The following is a 19386-nucleotide window of genomic DNA, read 5'->3' as shown; positions in this document are numbered from 1 at the left end:
CTCACTTAGTCGTATTTTTTCTGGAGCTTTGAAGTGTTCTGTCATTTGGGCCTTTTTTTTTTTTTTTTTGTCTTGGCGCGTCTGTTACTTTAAGGGGCGGGGTAACGCTGGTCGCTGTGCTGTGATGCTGTACATGGGGGAGGGGCTGAGAGGGAGCAATGGCACCCGCTCCCCTCTCCACAATCAAATTGGGCCCCTCTGGTGCTGGTACCCGAGTGGGTGGGCTTGTGCACACTCTAGGCCCCTGTGGGTCTCTCCAACGACCTCTTCTGTGAGGCTGGGAGTCTCTCCTGCTGCTGCCCCAACCCCCACGGGCGTTTTCAATCAGAGGTTTGAGGCTTTATTTCCCCGAGCTGGAGCTCTGGGTTGTGCGGTCTGCTTTGCTTCCTGCCGTTTGTCCAGTTTATCTGTGTGCAAATGTGGGGACACGGGGTGCTACCCGCTGCTCTGCCTGCCCCATTCTCCGCCACTCTGAGTCCGGCCCTCTCGGTTTATCTGTGCGTGAATGTGGGGCCACAGGGTCTGCTAGTGGTCAGACTGCCTGCCCTGTTGGTCCCACACTCCGCCAGTCTCGGTCCCGCCACGGCCACGTGAGTTCTCTCCGCCCCTCCTACCGGTCTGGATAAATGTTTCTTTTTTATCTACTTGGTGTCGGACTTCCTTGCTGTTCGATTTTCTGTCAGTTCTGGCTGTGCGAGGAGGCGCAGTGTGTCTACCTACGCTGCCATCTTGGTTCTTAAGACAGTCCATTACTTACCACTCTTGATATTAACCTACACTGAGTTTTTAAAATGAATCATATAATAATTTATTTTTAGTTATGTGAAATAAACTCCAAAAGGAAGAACAATCTTACAATTTCCCCCCAAATTTCAAGAGGATCTGTATCATTTGAATTACCTTTTGGATTAAATATGACAAGATATGTGAGATCTTAAATCAATGGATTAATTCAATGGATTAACTCAATGGATTAAGTCAATGGATTAAGCATGATACAAAGTGAGTAAATACAGTTTTCCAAAGCAAATAAAGGAGAGAAGCATCTTAGCATCAAGATGAAGATAATGTCACTGTGAACCTTTACAGTTGAAAGAGTATCTCATGGGAAATGTTCCTGTGAATAAATGACTCCTTTCCATGATGACTAGAAATAGAATCAGGTCTTTAAATTTCAGTGAGAGCTTTCCTCCTTTACCAATCTCCTCCTCTCTGCAAATAACTCCTAATCTTTGGCAAAATGATACTGTCTACTCCACCATACTTCACTCTTAAAAGTGCTCCTGGCAAGAATTTCTCTCCATCCTTTCAGGTTTTTTCATTTACTGCCATAAAAGCATGGGGCCTCTGGTTTTAATGGTAATATTAACCAAAGGCGAAACAACACAGGGACACATCGTTCTCTGTTTCTCCAGTCTAGGGGCACAGAGAAGGAGGACTCAGCAGGTGAGCATTTACTCATTCAACAAATATTTATTGAACATGTGATAGGTGCCCAGCTCTCACCCAGGAGGGGACAATGAGACAGTAACTGCCCTGAAAGAGTTCCCTCATGAAATGGAAACAGTGGCAAACCAGTGTGAAAAGTGTGATATGAAGGGAGCCCCGTGTGTGAAGCTACAAAGCAGAGACACTACCCTTCGGAAATGGGGCCCCTGCACATGGCTCAGGGGCAGTTTCTCAGAGTTATCCACCTTTAGGATACCTGAAGGATGAGTAGGATTAGGGAAGGACGCTATTGTGTGCATGTGTGTGAGTGTGCATGTATATGCAGATGTGTGTCCATGTGAATAAAGACCATTTTAGGTGAAGAGAAGATCATATCACTAAAGCCTAGAAATAAGCATGTAGCACATTCAAAGAAAGGCAAGAATATCTCTGTGTTAATTTAATCTGTGGAGTTGGAGGTTTAGGAGGGTTTCCTGGATGCAGTAACTGTTGAGCTGGGCTTAAATGATGGGTAGGAGACAGCCAAACAAGGGGGCAGGGGGCAGAGCTCTTGCAGCAGAGCCGCAGCCTTAACCAAGGCCAAGAGGAAGTGAAATGTCTGGTGCCTTCAGGAAACTACAGATAGCTCAGCCAGACCAAAAAATAGATTGAGGGGAAGGGATGAGGATCTGGAGAGAGGGATGGGGGGAGGTGACAAGAATCCCAGGTCTGCCATTCACTAGCCCTGTGATCTTGAATGAGTTAGATGGCATTTCTGAAGCTCACTTTTTTCATCATAAAATGAGGATACTGACACCCACACCAACACCAACAACAATAGACCCTGCTGCACAGCATTGCTGTGAGGATAAAGTGGGATAAGGCTGCAGACCACCCAGTACAGTGCTTGGCAGATAGCAAGAGTTCAGAAAGGGGCATATTTTATCATCATTCATACTTCTGAATTGTTAATGCACTGATCAGTAAGTACTGTTCACAGCAGGAAGTTTCTCAAATTATTCTCCAAACTTCCTCAGAGTGCTCATTGGAGAGAGCCTTGGCTGGGCACAGTGCCTAGCATATTGTTGGCAGTCAATAGCTAGGAGTGGAAGGAAAGGGAGATTATTTTTCCAGTGACAACCACAATGAGAACCTCAGCCCCATCCAGGCTCAAGTGAAATAGACTGGAAGGCTCTGCAGTGGCCTCCACTGGGAGGTGTTCCTCACCCTTGGCTGAGAGATTTCAGACAAGCATGTCTCCTTGAAGACCACTCTTGGTTCTTGTTCCCCACCCCTCTCTGACATTGAAGGTTGTGTATGTTGAGAGTGATGGTGGTCGGAAGTAGTGTTTTTTCAGTTGGTGAAGTACTGCTCTGCCAGAAATTCTGTTTGTGGTTTTCACCTTTTCACCTGAGTGGCTGACTCTGGGTGTGACGAGACAGAAACTGTTTAATGAGACAGAAAACTTTATGCCTTTAATCATTATAAGAGAGAAGAGATCTGGGGAGGCAACCTCCCTGCAAATGAATGAATGTTTGTGTCCCTTCAAAATTCATATGTTGAAGTCCTAACCCTCAGTGTGATGGTATTAGGAGGTGGAGCATTTGGAAGGTAATCAGGTCATGAGGGTGGAGCCCTCATGAATGGAATTAGTGCCTTTATAATAGGGACCCCAGAGGCTCTCCCCCTCTTTCTACCACAGGAGGATACAGTAAGTCTGCAAGCCATAAGTGGATTGTCATCAGAATTAGACCCTGCTGGTGTCCTCATTCTGGACTTCCAGCCTCTAGAACTGTGGAAAATAAATAATTATTGTTTATGAGCCTTTCAGTATATGTTACTTTGTTATAGCAGCCCAGACAGACCAAGACACTGCCTATCTATGCCCAGTGCCCATTTAGATCTAAAGACCACTGAGGCCTCTGGGCTCCTCTCTGAAGGTGTTTGGAGACATCAGCTCAGGGCATTGGGGTTGCTCCAGTAGGTGTTGATCTATTAATATCACCTTGTTCACAAACATTAATAGAAAGGCAGGGACTTATAAGGCTTCATTACTTTTCTTTGTATAGTAAGAAAATGCCAAACCAGCTTTTGACCAAACCAGCTTTTTTCTAGCTATTCCACTACAGCCACCCCACTTTCTAGCCATGTCAACTTACATGTGCCTGGAAATCCATCCTTCCTTGTTTTTGCCCAGGCTATGCCCTGGACTGTCCATTGCCATGTGCTCTTCTCTGTCAGGCTAGCTCCTATGCTGACTGAACCTTGTGCTTAGGCTCAGGCAAGTGTCCTCTCTGCAAAATCTTCTACCCACTGGATAATTTTCCTTGTTTGAGCTTCTCTGTATTGTCCGGAGTTCCCAGATTAGCACTGCATTGGAAGGTCATTGAGGACAGGGATCCCATTAGACTAATGTCTGTAATCCAAACAATCACCATGGGCATACAAAGATTAAAAGATCTATATTATTTTATTAACCAATGTCACCCCAATGAATTTAATTTTAAAAAAGAAAATATACTGAAAGAATAAATAAATGAATTAGTGAACAAAATAACAGAGAGTAGGCTAGAAGACCCACTAGAATAATTGTTTTCTTGGTTTTTTAGAACACTTTAAAGAGAATATTCTTGAAATATATTCACTTTTTATAATCACTTAGTAAAAATGGCATTAAGAAGCTTATTGTTGAGCATCTTTTCATATGTCTCTGGGCCCTCTGTATGTCTTCCTTGGAGAAGTGTCTGTTTAAGTCCTTTGCCCATTTTTTAATTGGGTTGTTTGTCTTCCTGGAGTGCAGTCATGTGAGTTCTTTATATATTTTGGAGATCAGGCCCTTGTCTGAGGTATCATTGGCAAATATGTTTTCCCATACTGTTGGTTCTCTTTTTATTTTAATGCTGTTTTCTTTAGCCATGCAAAAGCTTCTTATTTTGATGAGGTCTCATTTGTTTATTCTTTCCTTTATGTCCCTTGCTTTAGGGGATGTGTCTCTGAGGATGTTGCTGCATGGAATGTCTGAGATTTTCCTGCCAATGTTTTCCTCTAGGACTTTTGTGGTGTTATGACTTATATTTAAGTCTTTTATCCATCTTGAATTTATTTTTGTGTATGGTGTAAGTTGGTGATCGAGTTTCATTTTTTTGCACATAGCTGTCCAGATCTCCCAACACCATCTGTTGGAGAGGCTGTTTTTGCTCCATTTTATGCTCCTGCCTCCTTTGTCAAATATTAATTGACCGTAAAGACTTGAGTTTATTTCTGGCCTCTCTGTTCTGTTCCATTGGTCTATGTGCCTGTTTTTATGCCAGTACCACCATGCTGTTTTGATGACAGTGGCCTTTAATACAGTTTGATATCCAGTATTGTGATCCTTCCTGCTTTGTTCTTCTTTCTCAAAATTGCTGCAGCTATTTGGGGTTGTTTATCGTTCCATATGAATTTCTGAAATGTTTGTTCTATAGCATCACTAGCCATCAGAGAGATGCAAGTTAAAGCCACAATGAGGTACCATCTCATACTGGTCAGAGTGGCCAACATAAACAAATCAACAAACAAATGTTGGAGAGGATGCGGAGAAAAGGGAACCCTAGTGCACTGTTGGTGGGAATGCAGACTGGTGAGGCCACTGTGGAAAACAGTATGGAATTTCCTCAGAAAACTAAAAATGGAACTGCCCTTTGACCCAGCAATTCTGCTGCTGGGATTATACCCTAAGAACCCTGAAACACCAATCCAAAAGAACCTATGCACCCCAATGTTCATAGCAGCCCAATTTACAATAGCCAAGTAAAGGAAGCAACCTAAGTGCCCATCAGCAAATGAGTGGATCCAAAAACTATGGTATATTTACACAATGGAATTCTACGCAGCAGAGAGAAAGAAGGAGCTTATACCCTTTGCAACAGCATGGGTGAAACTGGAGAGCATTATGCTAAGTGAAATAAGTCAGACAGTGAGGGACAAATACCATATGATCTCACCTTTAACTGGAACATAATCAACAGAAGAAAAAAAGCAAACAAAATATAACCAGAGACATTGAAATTAAGAACAATCTAACAATAGCCAGGGGGGAGTGGGGAGGGGACAGTGAGGAGAAGGGATTACAGGAACTACTATAAAGGACATAGGGACAAAAATCAAGGGGGAAGGAGGTTGGTTCGGCTGGGGTAGGGTGGAGGGATGGGGAGAAAAGGCATACAACTGTAATTGAATAATAAAAATTGAAAAAAGAAGCTTATTGTTTAAAAATTACTTCAAAAGTAATTGCTTATTGTAAGTAATTTGGAATTTACCAAAAAGGAGCATTTTATCAAACAAACATGACTGTATATAATTTCAAATACTATATGATGTGTTTTATAACCTCCCTTTATTCACTTAGTATATCATGAAAATCTTTCCTGCCATTAAATATTTTTGTTGTAATAGCTGTGAAATTATACTAAAGACAAGTCATGACTTACTTAATGTTTCTCCTGGATGTATACCTTTCAGATGACTTCTATTGTTTTTCTTTTTTTGCTATTATGACTAATGCTGTAATGAACATTTTTGCAGCTAAATATTTGCATATATTTAAGTTTTTATTTCCTTCTTTAGAATGCATTCTTAGAAATGAAATAATGATGTCAAAAAGTATGCATGTAATTTTTAGGACTTTGACACATACTGCCTCTTTGCCATCAAAGTTCATACCATTTACCCTCCCACTGAAGAGACACCTTGCCAACACCAGGCATTGCTATTATTTTTAATAGTTGTCAAATGAGTAGAAAAAGATGCATTTTTTAATGAGTGAAGAGGTTCAATATCCTATTTGTTGATTGATCATTTACTTGTCCTCTTTTATGAATTACCTATTAATGATCTTTGTCCATTTCCAATGGCTAGGTTCATTTTTTTCTAGTAGCAATGATAATACTGATGCTTTTTTTGAGGTCTACTCTTTGCTAAATGTCTTGCATCAATTCTCTCATCTTATTCTTACAGTAACTTTTTGAGGAGGTAAGAGATTCTTTTCATCCTGAAATCAAATACATGCTTTTTTCCCCCCAACTCTCTGACACCACTTCTCTAACTCTCTGGCACCTACAAGGTATCCTAAAATTCAATTCAATTCTGACAATACCTGGAGTTAATATGAGACTCCAGAGATGTAAGGGCTCAGTCCACTAGACGGCCTCCGCTTCAGATGCCAGTCGCAAGTTGGGTCACTGATTGACCAGCTATAATTCAGGGCATCTCACAGAACTCTGAAAGGCACTTTATCTACTGTTACCTGTTTATTATAAAGGATATAAGTGAAGAGGTGCATAAATGGGGAGTTACACAGAGTGAGGTCCAGGAGGGCCCCAAGTGGAGGAGCTTCTGTTCTTTGGGGTCAGGGAGTGCCACACTCCCAACACCTTGATGAATTCACCAACTCTGAAGCGTTCAGAACCCTGTCGCTTTGGAATTTTTATGGAGACTTCATTACATAGACATGACTGATTAAACATTGGCCATTGGAGAATAACTCAGTCTCTAGCCCCTTTCTGCTTCCTGGGTATTGAAGAGGGGTTGGGTCGAACTGAAAATCCCAAGCTTCTTTTTAGTGGTTGGTCTTTCATGTGACCAGCCCCAATCAAGAGGTGGCTCATTTGAACAAAAGATATTTCTGTTACTCTCTTTACTCAGGAAACTGCAAAGGTTTTAAAGAGCTCTGTGACAGGACTGAGGACAAAGAGCAAATATTTTTCTTACTGTACCACAGGAGGGCATTATCCTCATTTTGTAGAGAAGGAAACTGAGGCTAGGAGAGACCATGGCCCAAATCATACATTTGGCAACAGGAAGACCTGGGGCTGATTTGATCTGCCTGTCTGCAAAGCCCATTTCTGAACAAAAGTCTGTATTAATGTATGGCATTATTAATATTTATTAGCTGCACATATATTGAATACAATAGCCTATATCTGTTGCAGATATTGCAAATAGGTGTTGTTTTTAGTTTATAATTTGCCTTTAATTTTTTTATTACAAAAGTTTAAATTTTGCATCATTATTTTGTTATTTGAAAGGCCAATCTATAGACGTAAAAGCAGAACGATGACGAGTTAGTCACCTTCCCCCTCTCAGGCTTCCAGCCTTCCACTCCAGAAGTTAAAAAAGTTTTTAGAGCCAAATCCACTCTTCTTTTGTAGCTTCTGCTTTTAGTACCCTATTTAGAAAGTTTATTATTTTTATATTGTGTTACGAATATTTATTTACATTTTTCTTACCACTTTTATAGTTTTTTACATTTAAATTTTAATCACACTGAATTTATTTTAACTTATGGCATGAAATGAGGTTCTATTTTCCTTTCTGATTAGTTAGCTAACATTTGAATTTTAAATTTCAAGGAAAGATAGAATATATTTCATGTTCAATTGCAGAATCCAAGAGAATTGTGCAGTAACAAAAAGAGAAAAGATGCCTCATCTGGTGGAGACATTAAGGATATCACAAGACAGAACTGCTTCTGTGAGAGAAAGTGAATGCATTCTTGATCACACCAGTAGAAGCCACATTTTTTTTTTTTTTTTTTTTTTTTTTTTTTACAGAACTGGTTTGAACAAGCTTATGTGATGAAAGGGGAACCTGGAGGGCTACTCCCAGTAGACTCTCTTAGTTGAATTTCTGCCAGGGTGCTCAGCTGTAACACTTAGAGAAGATCCAAAGAAGGGATTCTCCTATGCGTGTCAGATTTGGGACCTTTCTTAACTTTCCTGGGTGGAGATGCGACACCTCTCAGGGTTAACGTGTCTTTGGGACCTTTGGCGAACAGGCAGGCCTGTTTCCCGTGAGGGAAGATCTTGACTCTGCAACCTTAATTGTCTTAGTCTGTATGAAATGGAATCTAGGACTTGGGAGCAACACCAGCGGGGACATGGTGAGTTAGATGGAGGCTGCTCATAGAGAAGTCCAAAACCTTCCATTTTCCCACTGATTCCATGGGTGAATTTGAACATACTTGAATTCTATAAGATATTCAAAATTCTTTCCAACTTGAAGTTTGTGTTCCTTTTAGGCACTTCCCATTGTCATCCTCATAGACCTCATTCATTCATTCATTCACTCATTCATTCAGAAACTATTTATTAAGCAGCTACTGTGTATGTAGAAATTGTTTTCACATTTTCCCAAATGGTATTGAAAGGTCTATAACAAACTAAGATCCCAAATTAAAGTGGCTTCAGTAATAAGGCTTTAAAAAGCCCTTACATAACAAGATGTCCCAGGATGGTTGATTTCAAAACAGGTTACTCCAGTAGTCAAATGACATTAAATACCAGGTTTTTCCTGCCTTTCCTCAGCCATTCTCAGCATGTTAGTTGGGTGTCCTCATTTCCTCAGTATACTGCAAAAGCTTCAAGCATTGGTTCTCATGCATCTAAGGGCAAATAAAGGGGGTGTTGAAATGCCTAGAGCTCTTTTTCGAAGATCTAAGAAAGCATTCCTAAAACAGTTTCTTGTTCCTCATCGGTTTTCCACCTTTGTCCATATGTTTCTGTCACATATCAATAGTCATGAATTAGAACATATGGTAAAAATAATGAAATCACTAATTTTGGCTTAGACTAATTAAAGTTCTTCCCAACTGGGATGGGATTGGACTGGACCGAGAAAAATAAAACCACTGGAAGAGCTTGGATGACTAAACAAATCCAGAGTTCTGTTGGCAAGGAAGGATGCTGTTGGATAGGCAACCAACAGTGTCTGCCTCACCAATTTATATTTTTTGTCAGTCTTGGAGGCAAAAAGTGATAATTTATAGTTTTGTTTGTATTTTCCTTTTAATTCAGCTTGGTATTTTATTCCACATTTCTTGGTTCTTTTTATTTCTTCCTTTATGATTTGCCTGTTCATGTCTATATCTTATTTTTTATATTGTTATATTCACTTTTCTTACTGATTTGTAAGAGTTTGTTGCTTATTATTTTTCTAGTGGGGTTATAATTTTCAACTCTGAATCAGGTAATCAATCCTTAAATTCTTTCTTTTCCTCAGTCTAATATACCTTCCAAATTTACCTTCTTGAAGATGTCTTAACAATTTTTTTCTTTTGTAACACACAGTTCTGGTCTAGCACAGAATAGTTTTCCTCCAACATTTAGTTTGTCCCTGATCTTTTGGAATCTTCTTTTAAAACAAAAGTCACGTCCTCTTTTTCTTTTCACATTGTAAATGTCCCAAGTACTTCTCCCTTTGGATTATTGTCATGCCCTCGTAATTGGTTTCCTCTCTTATACTGCCTTCCTTTTCATCCAACTTGAGGTATATCAGTGACAAAGCACTAAGGTGAGAATGTCATAGCTTTATACTCATTGTTGCTGAGGCTGTCTTTTGCTTGTGGAGTAAAGTTCAGACAGCTTAGCCTTAGCGTGTAAGACCTGCCCCATTCAATTCCAAACACCCTTTTTCACCATTCATTGCCTTATGCTTTTATTGTGTCAGTCTGCCATGCCCAATCCTGCTTCTGCCAGTGCCATTTTCCTTTCTCTCATGTCCTTTTGGTGAATCTCACCCATTTTTCAGTGCCTCCTCATGAGCTACCACCTTGGCAACGTTTTCCAGATTCCTCAAGTCAGAATGACCTTCTCTTTGCTACTTCATAAGCATTTTACTGTCTGTGTTGGAGTGTCTAGGACATCTTGCCTATATCACTGTTATGTACACGAGGAGTTCTCCACCAGTCCCTGAGAGCAAGACTATGTCTCATGTAAGCTTGTGCCCTCATTACCTCATAGGGATTATGTGGAGTGATGATTAGTGTGTGCTTGTTGAATCTGCTCATGTTCAGTACATGTTTGACATTAACAGTTCCCCTTGGTGTACAGTTTACCCAGGGGCCAACTTAAATTTAATTGCCACTTAGCATTTGCTAGAGCAAGGCTGATTACCACTATTTGCACAGAGGCTTTTGGAAAAGGAGGTATTTTACACAGTTTGTAATATGGATTTTCAAGCCTCATCTTTGATTTGTTAGCAGAGGACTCTGTAATGGTACTTTATATAGTTGATCCTTTTAGGGTAAGGCTATTTTAAGTGAAGTTAGCCTTAAAATTACTACTATAAACATATCTTTATGTCATGCTAAATTATAGGAAACGAATCAATTGTAAAAATTTACTTTTCTAACTCTTTTTAAGAAATTTCAAAAGATATACTCATATAATAGCCAACAGTCATTGACAATTTGCTCAATAGTCATGCACTATTTATTCTAAGCATCCTACATGTATCAATATTAATTTATTTAATCCTCATAATATATCTTAGAGATATGTACAATGACCATTTTCATTTTAGATATGGAGAAATTGAGGCAAGAGAGTTTAAGTAATTTGCTTTAAGTCACACCTGACTATGCTACCTTTGGCTTCCTTGCTAGACTACTTGCTGATTTGGAAGGCACTGTCAAAGGTGCAGAAAGATGATAAGGGAGAAGATAGAAGGAACATTACAGACTCTAGAGTTTTGTACTACTGCTATATATATTCTGTTTCATGAAGATAAGCTTTTAAAGAATTTTAATATCTATGATATGTTAGTCATTTAATGAAAATGCACATTCAAAATTCTGTTATGACATCCTAGTATATAAGGATTTATAATGGGATAAACCCTTATATCACTTTCAAAGCAGGAAAACAATCCTTTGATTAATTTTTCTCAGCTGTGTATAGAAATTGTGTGATGAAATGTATGGAGCCACAGTTCTCAAAGTGTGGTCAGAGAATCCTTGGGGGGCTCTAAGATCCTTTTAGGGAGTCCACGAGGCCCAGGCTATTTTCATAATGATACTGAGCTGTTATTTGACTCTTTTATTCTCATTCTCTCACGAATGCACAGGGAGTTCTCCGGAGGCAACAGGTTGAATGCGGAAGCAGACCTGAGTGAGTGTCCAGTTGACTTCCCTTAAAGAGATTTGCAAAATATAAAACAGTGTCACTCTTCCCATTAAATTATTTTGGTTTAAAAGTTATTTTTCATAAAAATGCATTATTTATGTTAACCTATTAACATATAATAAGTTTATTACTTTTAACAAATACTCTTAAATATCAGTTTTAATTCTTAGTACAGTCCACATTAATAGGTGTGGCCCACATAAACAAGAGCTCTTTAAGATCCTTAATAATTTTTAGGAGTAAAAAGGGGTTCTGAGACCAAAAGTTTGGGAATCGCTGGTATAGAGACACTAAAACAGATCTAAGTAATAGGTTGTATATAAGTTAGCTTCTGAGACAATAATTTAAATTGTATGTGCTGAAATAGTTATAGGTTGGAATGTATTCATTTATTTATTCCTATATTCAGTGAATATTTACTGAAGACTTGTGGTATGCCAGGTGCTAGGTGAGGTATTGGGACAACAATGAGGAACAAGACAACCTGCTCTCCCAGAGTTTAACCTTGGCATTCATTCATGCAGCTTTCTCTTTAGCAGCTCTACTAAGGGTATACTCTAGTTTTAGCAGAGCCCCTAAGAAGTTTATAATCTAGGGAAAAATCAGTGTGGACTGGTATGATAAGGGGTTCTGGGATTGGACTTACAGCCAGAAGGGAAGGCAGGTTAAGAGAGCAGAGATGAGTGAAGGGGGCCAGACTGGGGTGGGAGATGAGCAGGCCTGTGGCGATGAGATCAGCGTGGGGATGTAGGGAAAAGCAAGGGTCTGCAGGGAAAGAATAAACAGGCTTACGGAGGGAAACTCCTGGTCCAACATGGTTTTCTCTAGTGGATGGAAACCTCCTTCTATTTTCCAATCTACTGGTCATCAGATGTCTTTCCTGGGGTGATTAAAATTCTATGCCATCATTTAACGTTTCCCAAACTTTCTGTGTTGTAAACTTTCCCAAATAACAAGCATTACCTGGAAGTACTTGTTAAGGACATAGAATCCAGGGCTCCATACAAGATATGTTGATCTGAAGAGGGGTCTGGGATGCTGGATCTTTATTGGGCATGCCAGGTGATTTAATTTGTTTCTTTTAAAAAAATTTATAGGCAAGTTTGGGGAATGTAACTCAACCCATTACCAATGATTCCATCCCAGAAGTCTTACTGGGAAACTTAAAACATTACCACTGCTCAGGCCCTACTTGCAGGGACCTAATCTAATAACAACAAAATGATAAAACTAAAGATAAACTAACAATAATTAGAATTACATTAGGAGAGATTTTGGTCCATAATTTCCTTCAGTTGTACCTATTCTTCATAGCCCCAGAATCAGCTAGGAAAGTCACCTTGGACTCCATTAACAGTGTTTTTCTAGTTCCAGGGTGCTGAGAATACAGCCTTGTAAAATAGGGATGTGTTTATTGGTGGTGCTGGAGGCAGGGAAGTGACATGATTTGCTTTGGAGAAAAAAAAAAAGAATATTTACAGTTGCTTTGGGCTGTCAATGTCTGTTTAGATCACAGCACATTTTAAGAGCAGCCCAATGAAGCCAAGTGAGAAATAGTTTTCCTGGCCCTGCTTCACTGAAAACTTCGGGAGGAGGCCGAAAAACACAATCCCACCAGAGCTCTCCTTGTTCCCGAGAACTTTCTGAATAAATACAAAGTATGTGCTGTTAGCCTCACAGGAAAATCAGTTATGTTTTTACTGGGGAAAGTGTTTGTATTTTTCCATTTATGATGATATGGATGCCAAATTTTGGGAGGTCACAGAGATAGGAAAACATGTGAGAGCCCTTTTTGCTCTACTGCTTTTTTTTTTTTTCTCTCTCTGCTCTTCCTCATGTAACCTAGACTGGGTACCAGGACATCTGAATCTTGAGCTGTTTCTGGCACTGGCTTGCTGTGTGTGTGACCTTGGGCAAGCCCCTTATTCTCTCTGGGCTTCAGTTTCCTTTCAAAGAAAGGTGTACTTTAATCTGTTGAGCCCTTCCAGCTGGAACTTTGCAAAAATATAAAGCTTTATCTTGACATTGGTCTGGCATTTTCTTAGACAAAGGACACCTAGTACATATAAGTGAAAGGTTGAACTATAGCTAGAAAGAACCATACTTATGTGGTCAAGTTGAACAAGATCTGTGCACGGACTTGGAAAACAGTCTTAGCATTCAGGAAGGCATGTCTCAACTCTGAAGAAAGGAAGGGTCTGAAGCTTGAACTTCTTAACTCAGCTACTGCTGGGCTGTATGGTCTTGAGCTTGTGAATTAATCTCTGTGGGATTCACTTTATTTATAAAATAGGAATAAATAATAATAATAATAATAATAATAATAATACCTGTATCTTGAAGTTATTCTGACAAGTAGCTTAAATAATATACTTGTGATCTCAATAAAAATAAGTTATATCATTTTTCCTTATAACTTTGGTCTCAATGGATATTTACTACTTTCTTTGGTGCATCCCATTGTATTGCTGTAGCTTAGTTTTGTTAATGCATCTTTATTCTTTCTCTATTTTATAGTTATTCTGGCCTGGTTCACCTAAAAAAAAGAAGAAATAATTTTTTTTATGGAATCAAGCTTTAAAGAAAGAAAGAACAAATAGTATACCTGGATGGTAAGATTTGAAGCTGAAAATTACCAGTATTTCACGCTGCCCAATGAAGACAGAAGTAGAGTCCAAAATTTGGGAAGGAGAGCAGGTCTCTGGATGAGAAATTGTCCCCCTGCCCAGAGCTCTGCTTTATGACCTCCATTTATTGAGCAAGAATTTTCTGGGCAAACCATTGGCATGAATCAAAGGACATTAGGGTTCTCTCTCAGGCAGCTTCCCAGAGTAGAGCAGCAGTTAAGGCTTTTCTTTCCTCTCATCCATCTCCATCTTCCCAGGCCTAGTCCCTTGGAATGCATCAGTGATAATGAGGAGTTCACAGCTGTAGCACAGCTGCTGTGGATTCTTCAGCCTCTATTTTCCATGGGTCCTTGAGTGGGTCTCTTGTCCCATTTGCCTCACTAAGAATCTGTACCTGTGAGTGGGAAGACTGAAATGAATGTGCAGTTCCATATATCAGGAGTACTAAGGGTATTTTATTAAAAATGCGTATGTTCAGACCACCTTCTCAGAGATCCTGATTCAGAAAAGTCAAAGATGAGTCACTGCTCCTGACCCAAGGCATTTGCACATAAGGTGCTAGAGGTCTACGATTTGTGATATGTGACGTGACTCATCTACTTACTGAAATGTGAGGGAACTCAAGCAAGTTTCCTCTTGCCCAGGGCTGTCATCCAGGCCGTGGTTCTGAAAGTGTGGTATACAGGTTTCCAGTGAGCCAGGAGGATCTGCCTGTCAGTCACTTAGGAGGTTAATAAAATAAATTTCCATAGATGGTTATTTTTTATATAATTAAGGGATGCTTGCTAATAATCTAATATCTGAGTTTGGGTTCCTTTGAAAGCAAAGCCCAAGGAAAGGATTCAGGTGAGAAGCTTGTTTAGGAGGTGACACAGGAAATAGAAAGGAGTGAAGGGAGAAAAGTCAATAACTATTGACTGTTGAACTGGTCACTTTTGTGGGAAGTTAGAGCTCCGTCCCTTTGGGCACTCTCTGTCAATCCATTTTGAACTAAGAGTGATACATACATTATTTTCTCGGTGGCATTTGGTAATGTGTGGAGACATTTTTGGTTGTCATAACTGGGAGGTGCTGCTGGCATCCAGGAATGCTGCTAAACATTCTTTGACACACAGGACAGCCCCTACAACAAAGAATTATCTGGCCCAAAATATCAATGGCCCTAATGTTGGCAAACATGGCTCAGAATTGTCTCTCATATGGATGCTGATCATAGAGCATCTATCATCAACTCCAGTCCTTGTCTGGGTTGCCTCTGGGAGCATGAACGACCTTAAAGCACCTGGCTGCACATAAATTAGGACTAAGAGTCTTCCATGGTTTTGGAGAAAACCCTGAGACAGAAAAGCAGAGACCTCATGCCACACATAGGTGGAACCCTGGCCATGTGCATGGAATAGACTGATGTGTGCCGAAATCAGGCCAAGGCCAAGGGGATGTGGCAAAATGTGATTTTCCTGGCTAAGCAATGATTCCGGGACTGTGGAGAACGTGGTACAGCTGAAAAATAAAATTATGGACCCTCAAACTGTCATTATCTAATTCTAACTATGAAAATGGTCAGAAGCTAGAAATCTAGGATTATACACAGCTGCTGCATGGTTGAAATGGGTAAAAACATGCACCTGGGCCAGGACTAGCTGCCTTCTAATCCTGCCTTCAACACTTGTTAGTTTTGTGACGTTGGGTAAATTAACTTCTCTGTTCCCCATTTTTCTCACCTAGAAAATGGAATTAATAATGGTTCAAACCTCATAAACTTGTTTTGAGGATTAAAATTTATTTGTGTGTATATGTATGTGTACACAATTTAAAAGACACCCACATATAATATTTAATGTCACATACTAACAGGGCCTGGCATTCAGTGAACACTGATTGGTTGGGTATTATCATTATCCCAGGTCTTGGATTCTGGGCTTGGGGAGTTGCAGCATTAATCTGGCTTGGCCTTTGCCTGTTGGTACTAGACAAAGGAGCTTCAGTTCAGTTCAATTCAGTTGAAAACATTTATTAAACTCCTATTATAATCCAGACACTGTGCTAGGCTCTTGGCCAAAATCTTTCTGATAAGAATAAGAACCTCCCTCTTTCCTCTTATGCTTTTTATTTATCTACTGTCATTCCTTCCTTTGATTTCATCAAGTGTGGGTGGAGTAAAGAGTGTAGGACTTGGAGAAATGAATTTCAGTCCAGACTCAACTTTGTTATTCACTGGCTGTGAATTTGTGAAACCACTTTGCTTCTCTATTTTCACCTTTATAAAGTGAATGTAACAAACTTCTGCCTTATCGTTTCACTGTGAGACTTAAGTGAGATGGTATAAACAAAACATTGCAAGAATTGCCAAGTGTGCCAATAGTTCAGTGTCCAGTGTTCTCAACTCTATCGTAGACTATGGACCTTTAAAACATACACATTCCTGGGTTCTAGCCCTATGACTTTGAGTGTGCTTGGAGAGGAAATCTGTAATTTAAATTTTTTTTCTAGTTTATTTTGATCATCAGCCAAATTTGAGAATTCCTAAACCATGCTTTGAGTGCCACGGAGCAGAGGCTGTCTTCTTCATCTTTGTATTCCAGCTACCTAATGTAGTGTCTAGTGTACTTGTACAGTGTAGTAAATAAATGTTTTTTGAATGGATAAAAGGCTAAACCTCTATATTTATTTATTTATTTTTATTGTTGTTCAAGTACAGTTGTCTGCATTTCCCCCCACTCCAGCTATCCCCACCTCTCTCCCCTGGTCCCATCCCCACATGGTTTTGTCCATGTGTCCTTTATAGTTGTTCCCGAAAACCCTTCCATCTTTTTCCCCCGTATTCCCTCCCACATCCTGTCTGATTACTATCAGTTTCTTCTTAATTTCAGTGTCTCTGGTTATATTTTGATCGCTTGTTTGTTTTGTCGATTAGGTTCCACTTAAAGGTGAGATCATATGGTATTTGTCTTTCACCAACTGGCTTATTTCACTTAGCATAGTGCTCTCCAGTTCCATCCATGCTATTGCAAAGGGCAGGAGCTCCTTCTTTCTTTCTGCTGTGTAGTATTCCATTGTGTGAATGTACCATAGTTTTTTGATCCATTCATTTACTAATGAGAACTTAGTCTGTTTCCAGCACTTGGCTATTGTAAATTGTGCTGCTATGAACATTGGGGTGCATAGGTTCTTTTAGATTGGTCTTTGAGGATATAATCCCAGCAGTGGAATTGCCAGGTCAAAAGGCAGTTCCATTTTTAATTTTTGAGGAAATTCCACAGTGTTTTCCACAGTGGCTGCACCAGTCTGCATTCCCACCAACAGTGCACTAGGGTTCTCTTTCTCCATATCCTCTCCAAGACTTGTTGTTTGTTGATTTGTTTATGATGGCCATTCTGACCAGTGTGAAGTGGTATCTCACTGTGGTTTTAATTTGCATCTCTCTAATGGCTAGTGATGCTGAACATCTTTTTATATATCTCTGGGCTCTCTGTATGTCCTCTATATTCAACATGAAAGACAAAAGGTACAACTCTTGAGGAGTGAGTCTGTTCCCCTGATCTGTATATTTGCCTGACCCCCCCTCCCCCCCGCTTCTTTCCATTGGATTAGTTTGTTTGTCCTGGAAGTATGTGAGCTAATTTATACCCAGGACTATAATACTTGAGCAGTGTGCGCTATCTTGTGTTCAGAATCACCATGAATGACAATATCTGCTCTTTCTACTTCAAAGGTGGTTGTGAAGATTAAGGGGATAATAGATAATAAAGTGATTTTTTAAGATGCAGTGTGTTATAAATATGTAGGAAATTAATGTTATTAAGACTGTGCTAAGGAACTTTATGGTTCCTCAAGGCTCAATAGATACTGTGGCTATAAAAGAGAGAAGAGTCTTTAATCAGAATCTCTAGGCCGACAGATTCACCACTGAGCTCACCAAAGTGATTCAGAGAACAGATTTAAAGTAAAGAGACGTGGAGAATTAAAATTATAAGACTGGGCAAGGGTACACAGGCCAAGGCAACCCAAAAGAATACTGAGGGATCTTAGTATTAATATCAGGAAAGCAGAATTCAAGGCAAAATATCTTAAACAGGTCAGAAAGGGAACTTTTATAGTGATGGTGAGTGTGGTTCATACTAGGATACACTGTCATGAGTAGTTATGCACCATGAACATAACCCTAAAACACAGAAAGCAAACTATTCATAAAAATCACCCCAACATCAAGTTTATTTTTTGGAACTTTGGCAGACCAAGTGGGTACAAAGTTAAAGAGGGTGTGAACATAATTTATATGATACTCCTGGTAGAAGTATATTGAAGCTTACAAAAAATATGTAAATCTTTTTTTAAAGCAACCATGGAATAAAACTTTACCATAATGTAAGCCTAAAATACCCCAATAATTTATTCAAAGAAAAATAATGTTGAGCTGGGCTGTCAAATATTCACATCTGGCTGTTGAACTCTTGCAATGTAGAAGATAAAGAAAGGAGGGAAATAAAAACTACATTGTACAGGAGGTTTTATAGTCAAGTCGGAGAAAGAAACCTACCAATGTACAATGATATCTAATTGCTCTCAGTATTGAATGTCTACCTTGAGCCAAGCAGCAGGGGCTCACCTAAAAACACACTATAAGGGTGGCATAATTGTACCCATTTATCAGATGATTAAACAGACTCATCAAGATTAAGTGACTTGTTCAAGTCCAAACAGTAGATGTGTGATCAGAATTCTGGCTCTAATGCCTGTGCTGCTTCCAGTTAATCACACTGGTTCCATAAAATGTTCGGCTACATGGTTGAGAGTCCATGGTTGAGAGGATAGAAATGTGGAGGATAGAGAATGGAAAAATCTAAATCATTACATTTGCCTTGTTTTGGTTGGCATCCCTTGATTTAGTTTTAGGAATTCCAGTCTCCTCCTTTATAAAAAGACAACAGTAGGTGATTAAAGCCCCCATTTAGAAGGTGGCAATGAAAGGTGCTTTGAGCAGGTCAACTTTCCTGGCATGATGGGTGATACTAGTTCCTTCTAGAAAAAGCCTCCCATTATGGAACTGCACGCAGTCATATGTATGGAGCACCTGACACATGTCCCATTAAGTTACCCTGAGTTTAGGTCAAGGAATACTCTAAAACTTACTTCACATTTGGGCAACATTACTAAAGATTTATTAAAGCTTTATTAAAATAGACTTCACCAGAATTTATTTCCTCTTTTATTTTAAGAGAAAGGGGGAAATCATTAAAAAAAGAATTAATTCATTCATTGGAACATTCTGGTCAGTGGAATCCATCTGAATATATACTTTGCAATCTCCTTCTGTGAGCTGGCACCAGGGACAGACAGAGCTGCAAACACCAACCTTGGGAGGGACCATACAGACTCTAGTACTGTGTTAC

This window comes from Desmodus rotundus, chromosome 1 (genome assembly GCF_022682495.2).
Source record: "Desmodus rotundus isolate HL8 chromosome 1, HLdesRot8A.1, whole genome shotgun sequence".
In the NCBI taxonomy this organism is placed as follows: Eukaryota; Metazoa; Chordata; class Mammalia; order Chiroptera; family Phyllostomidae; genus Desmodus; species Desmodus rotundus.
This window is presented reverse-complemented; position numbering follows the sequence as displayed.